General features: G+C 40.1%; 1 non-coding gene across 1 annotated transcript; it reads left to right on the top strand.

Annotated features, from left to right (window-relative positions):
• The first annotated feature begins 9,816 nt into the window (after positions 1 to 9,816).
• Positions 9,817 to 9,924, top strand: LOC148545542 (small nucleolar RNA R71). The gene has a single exon (XR_015900221.1). It is a non-coding gene; the product is annotated as a small nucleolar RNA R71 (small nucleolar RNA).
• The last annotated feature ends 6,216 nt before the right edge of the window (positions 9,925 to 16,140 follow it).

Genomic DNA, 16,140 nt, shown 5'->3' with positions numbered 1-16,140 from the left:
AAATAACATTTTTTTTATTGTACATGGTAATTCAATTATTTGATTTTACATGAGCATGCTTCCCAAAATTTTTATTTGAATAATTTTGTTCTTTCAACTTTTCTACCTTTTGTTTTTATCATCCATGTTCCCAATAGGTTTCCCACACTTAAAAAATTACACACTTTCTATCTTAAGCTAACCAAGGATCCAACTTGGGATTTTTATTTTGTTTTTCTGCTTAAGGCTAGTATTGTGGCTTATAGAATATGAGGGGATTTAAAGGCTCAAGGGGGCTAACAAGGGTGATGTAAAGGGTAGGCTAATTTGGGATAAGTGAGCTAAAATTAAACAATGGCCTCAATCACTCTCTTGGTATGTATTTCTATTCTATAATCCGACATATAGATTAAAACAAAGTAAAGAACATCAGAATAAAAAAAAAGAAGGGCGGAATACACAGGAATAAAAATTATGGTTTGAATGTAACCATACAATTAAGCTCAAAACTCACAGGCTGTGTGTTCTCTAACTCAGAAATCATATATCAATTATGTACGTCATGCAAGTAAAATTAAAAGTTCCCATTATTCTCAATGTAAAATTTATTTTGAATGGCTTTAAAGTTTGTGTTTTTCCTTGATGAAATGTTGTTAACTAACTAACATATAATGCTATATATACAAGGTGTGGGTTGTTTCTATTATGTTCAAGTCTCTAGTTTACTTCCTTTTTATATGTTCAAATTAAACTAAGCTATCTTATGCTAAAAAGGGTAAACTATACTAATTAATCCACAATTTATATAACTAATAAGTTAGAATTGCTACTAAACTAAATGGCTAAAATATGAACTGAAAATGCAAAATGCAGATAATAGAGTATAAATACATGAAAATAGCAATGTATAAGTACTAGGAGAATAAAAATAAAAATAAAGAGAAAAATACAGAAAAATAGCAAAATAAAATAAAAGAGTCTGTAGTGGTCACCAAAAGAATACGCCAGAGATGGCGACCTCCCCACACTTAAAATGAAGCATTGTCCCTGATGCTCACTCAAACAGGGTGTGAAGGGGTGTCATCACTGGAATGGTGGGTAGCTGGAGTCTCTGTGGCGGTGGTCTGAAGATCTGCATGCTGCAGAGGAGGTGCTGACTGGATAGGAATCTCTGGGTCTACAGCCTGAATCTGAGGCGGAGCCTCCTGATGTGATGCGGCCTGCTCTGTGCTTGCCTGTGCAGCCTCGCTCTGTGGATGGGTCTCTGCCTCATGGGTACTCGGCATGACAAAATTGCTCAGGATCTGGTGTCGTAGCCGAGCCTCATCATTTAAGTAAATCCGTTTGATTCCCTTTGGCATGGTGGTGTTCTGACCCATGATCCATGGAACAGTCGGGTCAAGGGTTATCCTGGCCTTGACTGCATCCTAATCAAACTTCATGAAGCGCATATCCTCCTCTGCTTTTTGATAACCATGCAGCTGATCAGATTTAGGTAGAAGTTTCAGAACATCCTCTATGGCCTCTTCAGTGACCAGAATCTGCTTCCCTCTTAGGTTCACTGCATCTAGGGAAGTCTTGAAGTAATTACAGTAGAATTCCCTTACCCAAGATGCATTGACCTCAGTCAGGTTTCTTTCCAGGAAGAACCAGCTTCTTTGTTTGATCTGATCATAGGTGTATTGCTGGAGTTCTTTTGGGATCTTCAGAGTCCTCTCCAGGTACAGGTTCCTAGAGGTTGCAAACACCGGATACTTCAGCTCACAGTATTGGTTTGCAAACTTTACTGGATCAGTAGTAGGGAGTAGCTGGTCGGCCTTCTCCTGCGGGGTAAAGTTTTTCTCCCGCCAGGATTCATCGTGCATGATATCCTTGATGGACATAGCGGATTCTCCTCTTTTACGTTTGCCAGTAGTAGCCTTTGCTTTTCCTTTTCTTTGGCTGGCAGACATCCTGAAAGACAGAAAACCGGGATATAAAAAAAAGGAAAACAAATAGGCAAATAATCAAAAGAAACACAAAGTGGCAAAGGAGCAATAGAAGAGGAGATTGAGTTAAGAAAATTTGCATTAGGATTGTATAAGAGTTAGAATACTGAGAAGAAAAATGTCACAACCCAAAATGTACTTCAGTTCAAGTTAATTAGAAAAAGTATCATCATGCCTTGGTTAGAATGTTAAAAGAAAATGAAAAACCAGAAGAAATGTTTTGAAAGGTTAGGTTTGGTTAGAAACAAAAAATAGTTTAGGAAGTTAAAATTAGTGAGTTAGTAAAAAGTGGGTAAAGTAAGTGGCATAATGATCATATTCCAAGTAACAAGCATTCACAAATAGAAGCTATAGGTAACTCATATCCAAACAAGAAAATTAAGTTGATGATGATTCAGATAGATATAGAAATAGCAAAAATTGGAATCTAAACATCAAAAATGCAGATTAAGAACCAGGAAATCAAAAAGAATAAGAAAGCTTGCCCTGGCATTCATGAAGTGGTTTGGTAAAAGTAGAGTAAAGCAGAGTTTAAATAGCCAAAACCAAAACATGAATGAAAGTCAAAAACAATTTATAAAAATTTGGGCAGCATTCTGGCTGAAATTGGATTGTCCCAGAAAATAAACAGCAATCAGAGTAGTTCATATGAATGAAAACAGATTGCAATTAAAGAGTATGAACAAGAATGAACTTGAAGAACAGCATATGAACATTATTAACATATAGCATCGGCAGAATTGCGAAAATTATAAAACAAGAAACACGAATAGCGCAATTAAACAGGCCTAAATCCACTAACCACATCCTAGGCTACCTAACAACCTAAAATCCACTACAACATGCATAACTAACTAGCCTAAATATGAACATAAACATAAAAATATGAATTAACTACGAATGGATAGAAGGGTGGCGTTCGGCAGAACCTGGTAGGTGAATTAAGGAGAGTGGGGCAGAGAGGTGGCTGGGGGATGGTGGCGGTAGCGTCGGGCGCGGCGGAGGAGGGTGGCAGAGGCGGCGGCGGTTGCTGTTTGGAGGCAGGGGCTTCGGGAAGGGCAATGGGGGTAGGGGGAGAGAGGGAAGGAAGGGAAGGGGGGCTTGGGTGGCGGATAGGGGCGCGGCGGTGACGGCGGCGCGGTGGGGTGGTGATCGCGGAGGGGGGCAGTGGCGGTGGAGGGAGGAAGAAGAAGGAAGAAGAAGAAAGAAGGGGAAAGAGGAAGGGGGTGGCGTGGCGACGGGGTCTGGGTGGTCGGCAGGGTGGCGGCGGTCGGTGATGGTGGCTGGGTGGTGGTTGGGTGGTTGGAGAAGAAGAGAGGAAGGAGAAGGGTTTGGGGGGGCGCGAATGGTAGGTGGTGCACGAAATTGTGATCTCAGGCAACGGCACCAGAAACTCTGTACGCACGTCTTAATAAATTATTTTTCATTCACAACTTCGGTACAACTAACCAGCAAGTGCACTGGGTCGTCCAAGTAATAAACCTTACGTGAGTAAGGGTCGATCCCACGGAGATTGTTGGTATGAAGCAAGCTATAGTCACCTTGTAGATCTCAGTCAGGCGGATATAAAATAGTTATGGAGTTTTCGAAAATATATAATAAAATAAGGATAGAAATACTTATGTAAATCATTGGTGAGAATTTCAGACAAGCGCATAGAGATGCATTCGTTCCTCTGAACCTCTGCTTTCCTGCTGTCTTCATCCAATCAATCTTACTCCTTTCCATGGCTGGCTTTATGTAAGGACATCACCGTTGTCAACGGCTACCTTTAATCCTCTCTGGAAAATGGTCCGATGCGCTGTCACTGCATGGCTAATCGTCTGGAGGCATCACCCTTGTCAATGGCTGCATCCTATCCTCTTGTGAAAATGGTCCAAATGCTCTGTCACAGCACGGCTAATCATCTGAGGTTCTCGATCATACTGGAATAGGATTCACCCTCCTTTTGTGTCTGTCACTACGCCCAGCACTCGCGAGTTTGAAGTTCGTCACAGTCATTCAATCCCAGAGTCCTACTCGGAATACCACAGACAAGGTTTAGACTTTTCGGACTCTCATGAGTGCCGCCATCAATCTAGCTTATACCACGAAGATTCTGATTAAGAGATCCAACAGATACTCATTCAATCTAAAGTAGAACGGAAGTGGTTGTCAGGCACGCGTTCATAGGGAATGATGATAATTGTCACGTTCATCACATTCAGGTTGAAGTGCGAATGAACATCTTAAAAGCGGAACAAGTTGAATTGAATAGAAAAACAGTAGTACTTTGCATTAATCTTTGAGGAACAGCAGAGCTCCACACCTTAATCTATGGAGTGTAGAAACTCTACCGTTGAAAATACATAAGTGAAAGGTTCAGGCATGGCCGAATGGCCAGCCCCCGTGATCTAAGAACAAAACGTCCCAGGATGTCTAATACAATAGTAAACAGTCCTATTTATACTAAACTAGTTACTAGGGTTTACAGAAGTAAGTAATTGATGCATAAATCCACTTCCGGGGCCCACTTGATGTGTGCTTGGGCTGAGCTTGAATGTTACACGTGCAGAGGCTCTTTCTGGAGTTGAACACCAGGTTGTAACGTATTTCTGGCGTTCAACTCTGGTTTGTGACTTGTTTCTGGCGTTTAACTCCAGACAGCAGCGTAGAACTGGCGTTCAACGCCCTTTTACGTCATCTAAACTCGGCCAAAGTATGGACTATTATACATTGCTGGAACGCCCTGGATGTCTATGTTCCAACGCAATTGGAAGCGCACCATTTTGAGTTCTGTAGCTCCAGAAAATCCACTTTGAGTGTAGGGAGGTCAGAATCCAACAGCATCAGCAGTCCTTCTTCTACCTCTGAATCTGATTTTTGCTCAAGTCCCTCAATTTCAGCCAGAAAATACCTGAAATCACAGAAAAGCACACAAACTCATAGTAAAGTCCAGAAATATGAATTTAACATAAAAACTAATGAAAACATCCCTAAAAGTAACCAGATTCTACTAAAAACATACTAAAAATAATGCCAAAAAGCGTATAAATTATCCGCTCATCACAACACCAAACTTAAATTGTTGCTTGTCCCCAAGCAACTGAAAATAAAATAGGATAAAAATAAGAGAATATACTATAAATTCCAAACTATCAATGAAACATAGCTCCAATCAGATGAGCGGGACTTGTAGCTTTTTGCCTCTTGAATAGTTTTGGCATCTCACTTTATCCATTGAGGTTCAGAATGATTGGCATCTATAGGAACTCAGAGTTCAGATAGTGTTCTTGATTCTCCTAGTTCAGTATGTTGATTCTTGAACACAGCTATTTTATGAGTCTTGGCCGTGGCCCTAAGCACTTTGTTTTCCAGTATTACCACCGGATACATAAATGCCACAGACACATAACTGGGTGAACCTTTTCAGATTATGACTCAACTTTGCTAAAGTCCCCAATTAGAGGTGTCCAGGGTTCTTAAGCACACTCTTCTTTTGCTTTGGACCTTGACTTTAACCGCTCAGTCTCAAGTTTTCACTTGACACCTTCACGCCACAAGCACATGGTTAGGGACAGCTTGGTTTAGCCGCTTAGGCCAGGATTTTATTCCTTTAGGCCCTCCTATCCACTGATGCTCAAAGCCTTGGGATCCTTTTTATTTACCCTTGCCTTTTGGTTTTAAGGGTTATTGGCTTTTTGCTCTTGCCTCTTGGTTTTAAGAGCTTTTGGCTTTTTCTGCTTGCTTTTTTTTTCTATTTTTTTCGCTATATTTTTTTTTCTGCAAGCTTTGTTCTTTGCTGCTTTTTCTTGCTTCAAGAATTATTTTTATGATTTTTCAGATTATCAAATAACATGTCTCCTTATCATCATTCTTTCAAGAGCCAACATATTTAACATTCTTAAACAACAACTTCAAAAGACATATGCACTGTTCAAGCATTCATTCAGAAAACAAAAAGTATTGTCACCACATCAATATAATTAAACTAAGTTCAAGGATAAATTCGAAACTCATTTACTTCTTGTTCTTTTGAATTAAAATAGTTTTCATTTAAGAGAGGTGATGGATTCATAGGACATTCATAACTTTAAGACAAAGTTACTAAATACTAATGATCATGTAATGAAGACACAAACATGGATAAGCACTTAACATTAAGAAAACGAAAAACAGAAAATAAGAACAAGGAATGAGTCCACCTTAGTGATGGTGGCGTTTCCTTCTTGAGGAACCAATGATGTCCTTGAGCTCTTCTATGTCTCTTTCTTGTCTTTGTTGCTCCTCCCTCATTGCTTTTTGATCTTCTCTTATTTCATGAAGGATGATGGAGTGCTCTTGATGTTCCACCCTTAATTGTCCCATGTTGGAACTTAATTCTCCTAGGGAGGTGTTGATTTGCTCCCAATAGTTTTATGGAGGAAAATGCATTTGAGGCATCTCCGGGATCTCATGGTGATGAGCTTCATGCGTCTCTTGAGATCCATGAATGGGCTCTCTTGCTTGCTCCATCCTTTTCTTAGTGATGGGCTTCTCTTCCTCAATGGGAATGTCTCCTTCTATGAAAGCTCCAGCTGAGTAACATAGATGGAAAGTAAGATGAGGAAAAGCTAGCCTTGCCCCAGGAGAGGGCTTTTCGGCTATTTTGTAGAATTCAAGGGAGATGACTTCATGAACTTCTACTTCCTCTCCAATCATGATGCTATGAATCATGATGGCATGATCCACAGTAACTTCAGATCGGTTGCTAGTGGGGATGATGGAGCGTTGGATGAACTCCAACCATCCTCTAGCCACAGGCTTGAGGTCCAGTCTTCTTAATTGAACCGGCTTGCCTTTGGAGTCAATCTTCCATTGAGCTCCTTCCACACATATGTCCATGAGGACTTGGTCCAACCTTTGATTAAAGTTGACCCTTCTAGTGTAGGGGCATGCATCTCCTTGCATCATAGGCAAGTTAAATGCCAACCTCACATTTTCCAGACTAAAATCTAAGTATTTTCCCCGAACCATTGTAATATAATTCTTTGGGTTTGGGTTCTTACTTTGATCATGGTTCCTAGTGATCCATGCATTGGCATAGAACTCTTGAACCATTAGGAAGCCGACTTGTTGGATGGGGTTTGTTAGAACTTCCCAACCTCTTCTTTGGATTTCATGTCGGATCTTCGGATACTCATTCTTCTTGAGCTTGAAAAGGACCTCGGGGATCACCTTCTTCTTGGCCACAACATCATAGAAGTGGTCTTGATGAGCTTTGGAGATGAATCTTTCTATTTCCCATGACTCAGAGGTGGAAGCTTTTGTCTTCCCTTTCCCTTTTCTAGAGGATTCTCCGGTCTTGGGTGCCATCAATGGTAATGGAAAAACAAAAACCTTATGCTTTTACCACACCAAACTTAGAATATTGCTCGCCCTCGAGCAAGAGAAGAAAGAATAGATGAAGAAGAAGAAGAAAATATGGAGGAGAGGGGGGAGGGGTGTATGAGGTAGGTTTATGGGGAAGAGTGGATGGATGTGAGTGGTGAAGTGGTTATAGGGAAGAGAGATTGAGGTGATTGGTGAAGAGTTTTGGGGAAGAGTGTTTATGGGATTGTGTGAAAGAGGGGTGAGAAGAAGTGAGTGGAGGTAGGTGGGGATCCTGTGGGGTCTATAGATCCTGAGGTGTTCAAGGATTTACAGCCTTGCACCAAATTAGGCATGCAAAATGCCCTTGCACACAACTCTGGGCGTTCAGCGCCAGATTGGTGCTTGTTCTGGGCGTTGAACGCCCATTTGTTGCCCATTTCTGGCGTTGAACGCCAGAACCATGCTTGTTCTGGGCGTTCAGCGCCAGCTCTTCTCCAGGGTGCAATTCTGGCGTTCAAACGCCCAGATGCTGCCCATTTTGGGCGTTCAGCGCCAGAACCATGCTCTGTTCTGGCGTTGAACGCCAGCCAGATGCTTCTTACTGGCGTTTAAACGCCAGTAAAGTCTTTCTCCAGGGTGTGATTTTTCTTCTGCTGTTTTTGATTCTGTTTTCAATTTTTATATTTATTTTGTGACTCCACATGATCATGAACCTAATAAAACATGAAAGAACAAGAAAAATAAAATTAGATAAATAAAAATTGGGTTGCCTCCCAACAAGCGCTTCTTTAATGTCAATAGCTTGACAGTGGGCTCTCATGGAGCCTCACAGATGTTCAGAGCATTGTTGAGACTTACCAACACCAAACTTAGAGTTTGGATATGGGAGTTCAATACCAAACTTAGAGTTTGGTTGTGGCCTCCCAAGACCAAACTTAGAGTTTGACTGTGGGGGCTCTGGTTGACTCTGTTTTGAGAGAAGATTACTGTGCCTCTTTTCCATGTTTACAGAAGGGTAACCTTGAGTTGTAAACACAAGGGAGTCCTCATTCAATTGAAGGACTAATTCACCTCTGTCAACATCAATCACAGCTCTTGCTGTGGATAGGAAAGGTCTTCCAAGGATGATGGATTCATCCTCATCCTTCCCAGTATCAAGGATTATGAAATCAGCAGGGATGTAAAGGCCTTCAACCTTTACTAACACGTCCTCTACTTGTCCATAAGCCTGTTTTCTTGAATTGTCTGCCATCTCTAATGAGATTTTAGCATTTTGCACCCCATAGATTCCCAGTTTCTCTATTACAGAGAGGGGCATGAGGTTTATCCCTGAACCAAGGTCACACAGAGCCTTTTCAAAGATCATGTTGCCTATGGTACAAGGTATTACGAACCTTCCATGATCCTGTGTCTTCTGAGGCAATGTCAGTTGATCCAGATCACTTAGTTCATTGGTGAACAAGGGAGGTTCATCTTCCCAAGTCTCAATACCAAATAATTTGGCATTCAGCTTCATGATTTCACCAAGGTACTTGGTAACTTGCTCTTCAGTAACATCCTCATTCTCTTCAGAAGATGAATACTCGTCAGAGCTCATGAAGGGCATAAGGAGGTTCAATAGAATCTCTATGGTCTCTAGATGAGTCTCAGATTCCTTTGGTTCCTCAAAGGGAAACTCCTTATTGATCACTGGACGTCCCAGGAGGTCTTCCTCACTTGGATTTACGTCCTCCCCTTCCTCTCCAGGTTCGGCCGTGTTGACTATGTCAATGGCCTTGCACTCTCCTTTTGGATTTTCTTCTATATTGCTTGGGAGAGTACTAGGAGGGATTTCAATGATCCTTTTACTCAGCTGGCCCACTTGTGCCTCCAAATTTCTAATGGAGGACCTTGTTTCATTCATGAAACTTACAGTGGCCTTAGATAGATCAGAGACTAAGTTTGCTAAATTAGAGGTATTTTGTTCAGAGTTCTCTGTCTGTTGCTGAGTGGATGATAGAAAAGGTTTACTATTGTTAAACCTATTTCTTCCACCATTATTAAAGCCTTGTTGAGGCTTTTGTTGATCCTTCCATGAGAGATTTGGGTGATTTCTCCATGAGGGGTTATAGGTGTTTCCATAAGGTTCACCCATGTAATTCACCTCTGCTATTGTAGGGTTTTCATGATCATAAGCTTCTTCTTCAGAAGATGCCTCTTGAGTATTGTTGGATGCAGCTTGCATTCCATTCAGACTCTGAGAAATCATATTGACTTGCTGAGTCAATATTTTATTCTGAGCCAATATGGCATTCAGAGTATCAATTTCAAGAACTCCCTTCTTCATAGGCGTCCCATTGCTCACAGGATTCCTCTCAGAAGTGTACATGAACTGGTTATTAGCAACCATGTCAATGAGTTCTTGAGCTTCTGCAGGCGTTTTCTTTAGGTGAATGGATCCACCTGCAGAAGTATCCAATAACATCTTAGCTAATTCAGACAGACCATCATAGAATATATCCAGGATGGTCCATTCTGAAAGCATGTCAGAAGGACACTTTTTGGTCAGTTCTTTGTATCTCTCCCAAGCTTCATAGAGGGATTCACCTTCTTTCTGTCTGAAGGTCTGAACATCCACTCTAAGCTTACTCAGCTTTTGAGGAGGAAAGAACTTGGCTAAGAAAGCCTTGACCAGCTTATCCCAAGAGTTCAGGCTATCTTTGGGTTAAAAGTTCAACCATACTCTAGCTCTGTCTCTTACAGCAAAAGGGAAAAGCATAAGCCTGTAGACTTCAGGATCTACTCCATTAGTCTTAACAGTATCACATATCTGCAAGAATTCAGTTAAGAACTGAAAAGGATCTTCAGATGGAAGTCCATGAAACTTGCAGTTCTGCTGCATCAGAGAAACTAATTGAGGTTTCAACTCAAAATTGTTTGCTCCAATGGCAGGAATGGAGATGCTTCTTCGATGTAAATTGGAATTAGGTGCAGTAAAGTCACCAAGCATCCTCCTTGAATTATTATTATTTTCGGCTGCCATCTCCTCTTCCTGTTCAAAAATTTCTGAAAGGTGCTTGCTGGATTGTTGTAATTTAGCTTCTCTTAGTTTCCTCTTCAGAGTCCTTTTAGGTTCTAGATCTGCTTCAACAAGAATATTCTTGTCCTTGCTCCTGCTCATATGAAGGAGAAGGAAACAGAAAAATAATAATAGGGATCCTTTTTACCACAGGTATAGAGGTTCCCCTGTGTGAGTAGAAGAAGAAAAGAATGTAATGTAAAGAAAGAAACACAAGGGTAAGGAGAGCAGAGATGTGGGATGAAGAGAGGTGTTAGTAGATGAATAAACAAATAAAAGGAGATGAGAGAGAAGGAGAATTTTCGAAAATTATTTTTGAAAAAGAGTTAGTGATTTTTCGAAAATTATTTTTTGAAAAAGGTTAGTAATTTTCGAGAATTAAAATAAAAAATTAAAATAATTAGTTAATTAAAAAGAAATTTTGAAAAAGAGGGAAGATATTTTCGAAAATTAGAGAGAGAGGGAGTTAGTTAGGTAGTTTTGAAAAAGATAAGAAACAAACAAAAAGTTAGTTAGTTAGTTGAAACAAATTTGAAAATCAATTTTGAAAAGATAAGAAGATAAGAAGTTAGAAAGGATATTTTAAAATCAAATTTTGAAAGAGCTATTTTTGAAAAGATATGATTGATATTAGTTTTGAAAAAGATTTGATTTTTAAAATTATAATTAATGACTTGATTCACAAGAAATCACAAAATATGATTCTAGAACTTAAAGTTTGAATCTTTCTTAACAAGCAAGTAACAAACTTGAAATTTTTGAATCAAAACATTAATTGATGATGATATTTTCGAAAATTATGAGATAAAAATAAGAAAAAGATTTTTGAAAAATATTTTTTTAAAATTTTCGAAAATAACTAAGAAAAATGAAAAAAATTTTGAAAAAGATAAGATTTTTAAATTGAAAATTTGATTTGACTCATAAAAACAACTAGATTTTAAAATTTTTTGAAAAAGTCAAATCTAATTTTCGAAATTTTAAGAGAGAAAAAGGGAAAGATATTTTTTTGACTTTTGAATTTTTAATGAAGAAAGACTCAATGCATGAGAATTTTCAGATCAAAACATGTGATGCATGCAAGAACACTATGAATGTCAAGATGAACACCAAGAACACTTTGAATGTCAAGATGAACATCAAGAGCTTATTTTTGAAAAATTTTTAATGCAAAGAAAACATGCAAGACACCAAACTTAAAAATTTTTCATGTATAGACACTATGAATGCAAGAATGCATATGAAAAACAAGAAAAGACACAAAACATGAAAACATCAAGATCAAACAAGAAGACTTACCAAGAACAACTTGAAGATCATGAAGAACACTATGAATGCATGAATTTTTCGAAAAATGCAAGATGAATATGCAATTGACACCAAACTTTCAACTTGACTTAAGACTCAAACAAGAAACATGAAATATTTTTTATTTTTATGATTTTATGATTTTTTTTGGATTTTTCAAAAATTAATTTGAAAAAAAAAAATAAGGATTCCAAAATTATTAATATGAATTCCAGGAATCTTGCTCTTTAGTCTAAAGCTCCAATCTGAGGGTTAGGCATGGCATAATAGCCAGCCAAGCTTTAGTATGTAACTCAGACATGCCACGGCTGACATTCCAATTAACTTGCCTCTATGCTGATGGTTGGAAGCCCCTATCCAAAAGAATTAGACATGGCTTTACAGCCAGCCAGGCTTCAACATGCTTCATGAAACTCTAGAATTCATTCTTAAAAGTTATGAAGAAAAATATATTTTTGAAAAGATTTATTTATTTTTTTTCGAAAACAGATGAGAAATTTTTTGAAAGGTTTTTGAAAAATTTTTGAAAATAAAACAAAAAGAAAATTACCTGATCTGAGCAACAAGATGAACCGTCAGTTGTTCAAACTCGAACAATCCCCAGTAACGGCGCCAAAAACTTGGTGCACGAAATTGTAATCTCAGGCAACGGCGCCAGAAACTTTGTACGCACGTCTTAATAAATTGTTTTTCATTCACAACTTCGATACAACTAACCAGCAAGTGCACTGGGTCGTCCAAGTAATAAACCTTACGTGAGTAAGGGTCGATCCCACGGAGATTGTTGGTATGAGGCAAGCTATGGTCACCTTGTAGATCTCAGTCAGGCGGATATAAAATAGTTATGGAGTTTTCGAAAATATATAATAAAATAAGGATAGAAATACTTATGTAAATCATTGGTGAGAATTTCAGACAAGCGCATAGAGATGCATTCGTTCCTCTGAACCTCTGCTTTCCTGCTGTCTTCATCCAATCAATCTTACTCCTTTCCATGGCTGGCTTTATGTAAGGACATCACCGTTGTCAATGGCTACTTTTAATCCTCTCTGAAAAATGGTCCGATGCGCTGTCACTGCATGGCTAATCGTCTGGAGGCATCACCCTTGTCAATGGCTGCATCCTATCCTCTTGTGAAAATGGTCCAAATGCTCTGTCACAGCACGGCTAATCATCTGAGGTTCTCGATCATACTGGAATAGGATTCACCCTCCTTTTGCGTCTGTCACTACGCCCAGCACTCGTGAGTTTGAAGTTTGTCACAGTCATTAAATCCCAGAGTCCTACTCGGAATACCACAGACAAGGTTTAGACTTTCCGGACTCTCATGAATGCCGCCATCAATCTAAAGTAGAACAGATTAAGAGATCCAAGAGATACTCATTCAATCTAAAGTAGAACGGAAGTGGTTGTCAGGCACGCGTTCATAGGGAATGATGATGATTGTCACGTTCATCACATTCAGGTTGAAGTGCGAATGAACATCTTAGAAGTGGAACAAGTTGAATTGAATAGAAAAACAGTAGTACCTTGCATTAATCTTTGAGGAACAGCAGAGCTCCACACCTTAATCTATGGAGTGTAGAAACTCTACCATTGAAAATACATAAGTGAAAGGTTCAGGCATGGCCGAATGGGCAGCCCCCGTGATCTAAGAGCAAAACGTCCCACGATGTCTAATACAATAGTAAACAGTCCTATTTATACTAAACTAGTTACTAGGGTTTATAGAAGTAAGTAATTGATGCATAAATCCACTTTCGGGGCCCACTTGGTGTGTGCTTGGGCTGAGCTTGAATGTTACACGTGCAGAGGCTCTTTCTGGAGTTGAACGCCAGGTTGTAACGTATTTCTGGCATTCAACTCTGGTTTGTGACTTGTTTCTGGCGTTTAACTCCAGACAGCAGCGTAGAACTGGCGTTTAACGCCCTTTTACGTCATCTAAACTCGGCCAAAGTATGGACTATTATATATTGCTGGAAACCCCTGGATGTCTACCTTCCAACGCAATTGGAAGAGCGCCATTTTGAGTTCTGTAGCTCCAGAAAATCCACTTTGAGTGCAAAGAGGTCAGAATCCAATAGCATCAGCAGTCCTTCTTCTACCTCTGAATCTGATTTTTGCTCAAGTCCCTCAATTTCAGCCAGAAAATACCTGAAATCATAGAAAAACACACAAAATCATAGTAAAGTCCAGAAATGTGAATTTAACATAAAAACTAATGAAAATATCCCTAAAAGTAACCAGATTCTACTAAAAACATACTAAAAACAATGCCAAAAAGGGTATAAATTATCCGCTCATCAGTAGGGTTCGCGTGACTGGGGGGGTTATAAATTTGAATCCGCGCGATCGCGTGGGGCACGCGGTCGCATGGTTGGGCTGAAATTGTGGTTGACGCGATCGCATGGGACACGCGATCGCATGGAATGGATTAGGGAGTGAATGACGCGATCGCCTCGGGCATGCGATCGCGTCACTGAAAATTGTGCTAAAAGCACGATTCCAGCGTCGTTTCAGCGCAACTCTCTGTCTCCTTTTGGGGTGTTGTGCAATCCATGCGACGCGATCGCGTCGCTCACGCTGTCGCGTGGGATTGATGTTGTGCAAGTGACGCGATCGCGTCAGGGACGCGATCGCGTGGGCATTTTGTGCCAAACGCACAATAGCCGCACGATTCCAGCCTAACTTTCTGGTCGTTGGATGTTTACGCCGACCTCCAGATCACGCGGCCGCGTGAATGACGCGGTCGCGTGGGAAGTGTTTTTCGCAACTTGACGCGATCGCATGAATGATGCGGTCGCGTCGCACACCTTTTTTTTTTGTGCAAAATGCAGAATGCAATGCTAATATGAATGTTATGCATGATTCCAGGTTCAATGAAGTAAAATACAATAAAACTCAAAAATAAACAAAACGGAATAAAATTAAAATTGAAAAAAAGGAACGATCATACCATGGTGGGTTGTCTCCCACCTAGCACTTTTAGTTAAAGTCCTTAAGTTGGACATTGGATGAGCTTCCTGTTATGGTGGCTTGTGCTTAAATTCATCTAGAAATCTCCACCAATGCTTGGAATGCCAATAGCCTCCGGGGTCCCAAACTAGGCATGTAAAGCTTCTGAGAAGCTTCAAATAGATTCTCAGGCTCCCGGGGTGACGAGTGTCAGAATAGATTCCAGGATCCCAAACTTGGCTTTTAAATCTGCCTTCGTCTTGATCTATATTTTTCCATCCGGGTGGTTTAGAAATAAGATTCTCACCAGAATAACCAAACATTTTCCGAGATCCATCTGATAGATCATGATGCCAATCCGCACACTTTGAGTCGAAGCGTGGAACCTTATTGAACCTTGTGCACCAGCTCTGAGTACGAGCCATTTCCCTTTTACTCTTAAAGCTGCAGAGAGCTCTAAGCTGGCCATCTGTTTCAAGCAAACCATATTCAAGTGGAAAAATAAAGCTAAAGGTTAAGGATTGTACCCACTTGAAGCTTGTATTGGGTGGTAATGGCCTTGGGATAGGTGGTTCCAGTGGTTCTGTGAGTTTTACTCCCTTGTGCTCTTCTGTGAAATTCTTCACTCCTTTGCAAGATTCTTCAAATGTGTCCATGCCCTGATCAAAGTCTTCTATGTCTTCCTCGTCACTCAAGTCATAAACGGGAGGTTGGGAAAAATCTACATCTGTATCATGTTCGTACTTGCTTGGGGAAGATTCTTCGATCTCAGAGAATTCACTCGCGGATGCAAGTTCATTACTAGAAGAACTGGATTTGTGACTATCATCATCAAGAGAATTTGCTTCTTGGGTCATTCCATCTAGTTATTCATAAGAGACTTGCTTTGGGGGTTGTACACTATCCTCTTTAGCATCAATTGTAACGGCCTTGACAGAATTCTCCACAACTCTGGGTTCCCATGGAAGTTTAGCGTCTTCTAAGTCTTCGACCAACTCTTCTTCTTGTATAATGACAGCTTCCTCTGCTTGTTCTAGTACGAAGTCATACTCTGTCTTGTCCACTGGAGTTTCTAATATCTCCTTCATGCTACGCCTTTCATTAGATTGCCCACATGGGGCTCTGGGAGGCCCTTGAATGTTCGAACGTCTAGAAGATAATTAACTTATTGCTTACTCTAGTTGATGAAGGGTTGTTTGAAGTTGATCTACTGTTCCCTTGAGGCGAACTTCTAATTCTCGGGGTGATGGATTTGGACGTGGTACATTGGGAAGTGGTGGTGTTTGGGAGTAATTGGATTGGAATTGGGGTAAATGAGGATTATATGGTGGCGAATGGTGAAAAGGAGCTTGTGAGTGTGGTGGTTCAAGGTTGTGTTGAAAGGATGGCCTATAAGCATAGGGTGGGGCTTGTTGGTAACTACGAGGTTGTCCACCATGTCCATTGCCTTGGTATGCATTGTAGAATGGTCTTTGTCCATGATATCTTGGAGGGTGTTGCTGCCAAAAGGGTTGATCAGAT

This window comes from Arachis ipaensis, chromosome B9 (genome assembly GCF_059453495.1).
Source record: "Arachis ipaensis isolate K30076 ecotype BB chromosome B9, ASM5945349v1, whole genome shotgun sequence".
NCBI classification, from domain to species: domain Eukaryota; kingdom Viridiplantae; phylum Streptophyta; class Magnoliopsida; order Fabales; family Fabaceae; genus Arachis; species Arachis ipaensis.
Note: the sequence above shows the minus strand (reverse complement) of the source record. Positions and strands in the feature narration are given on the sequence as shown.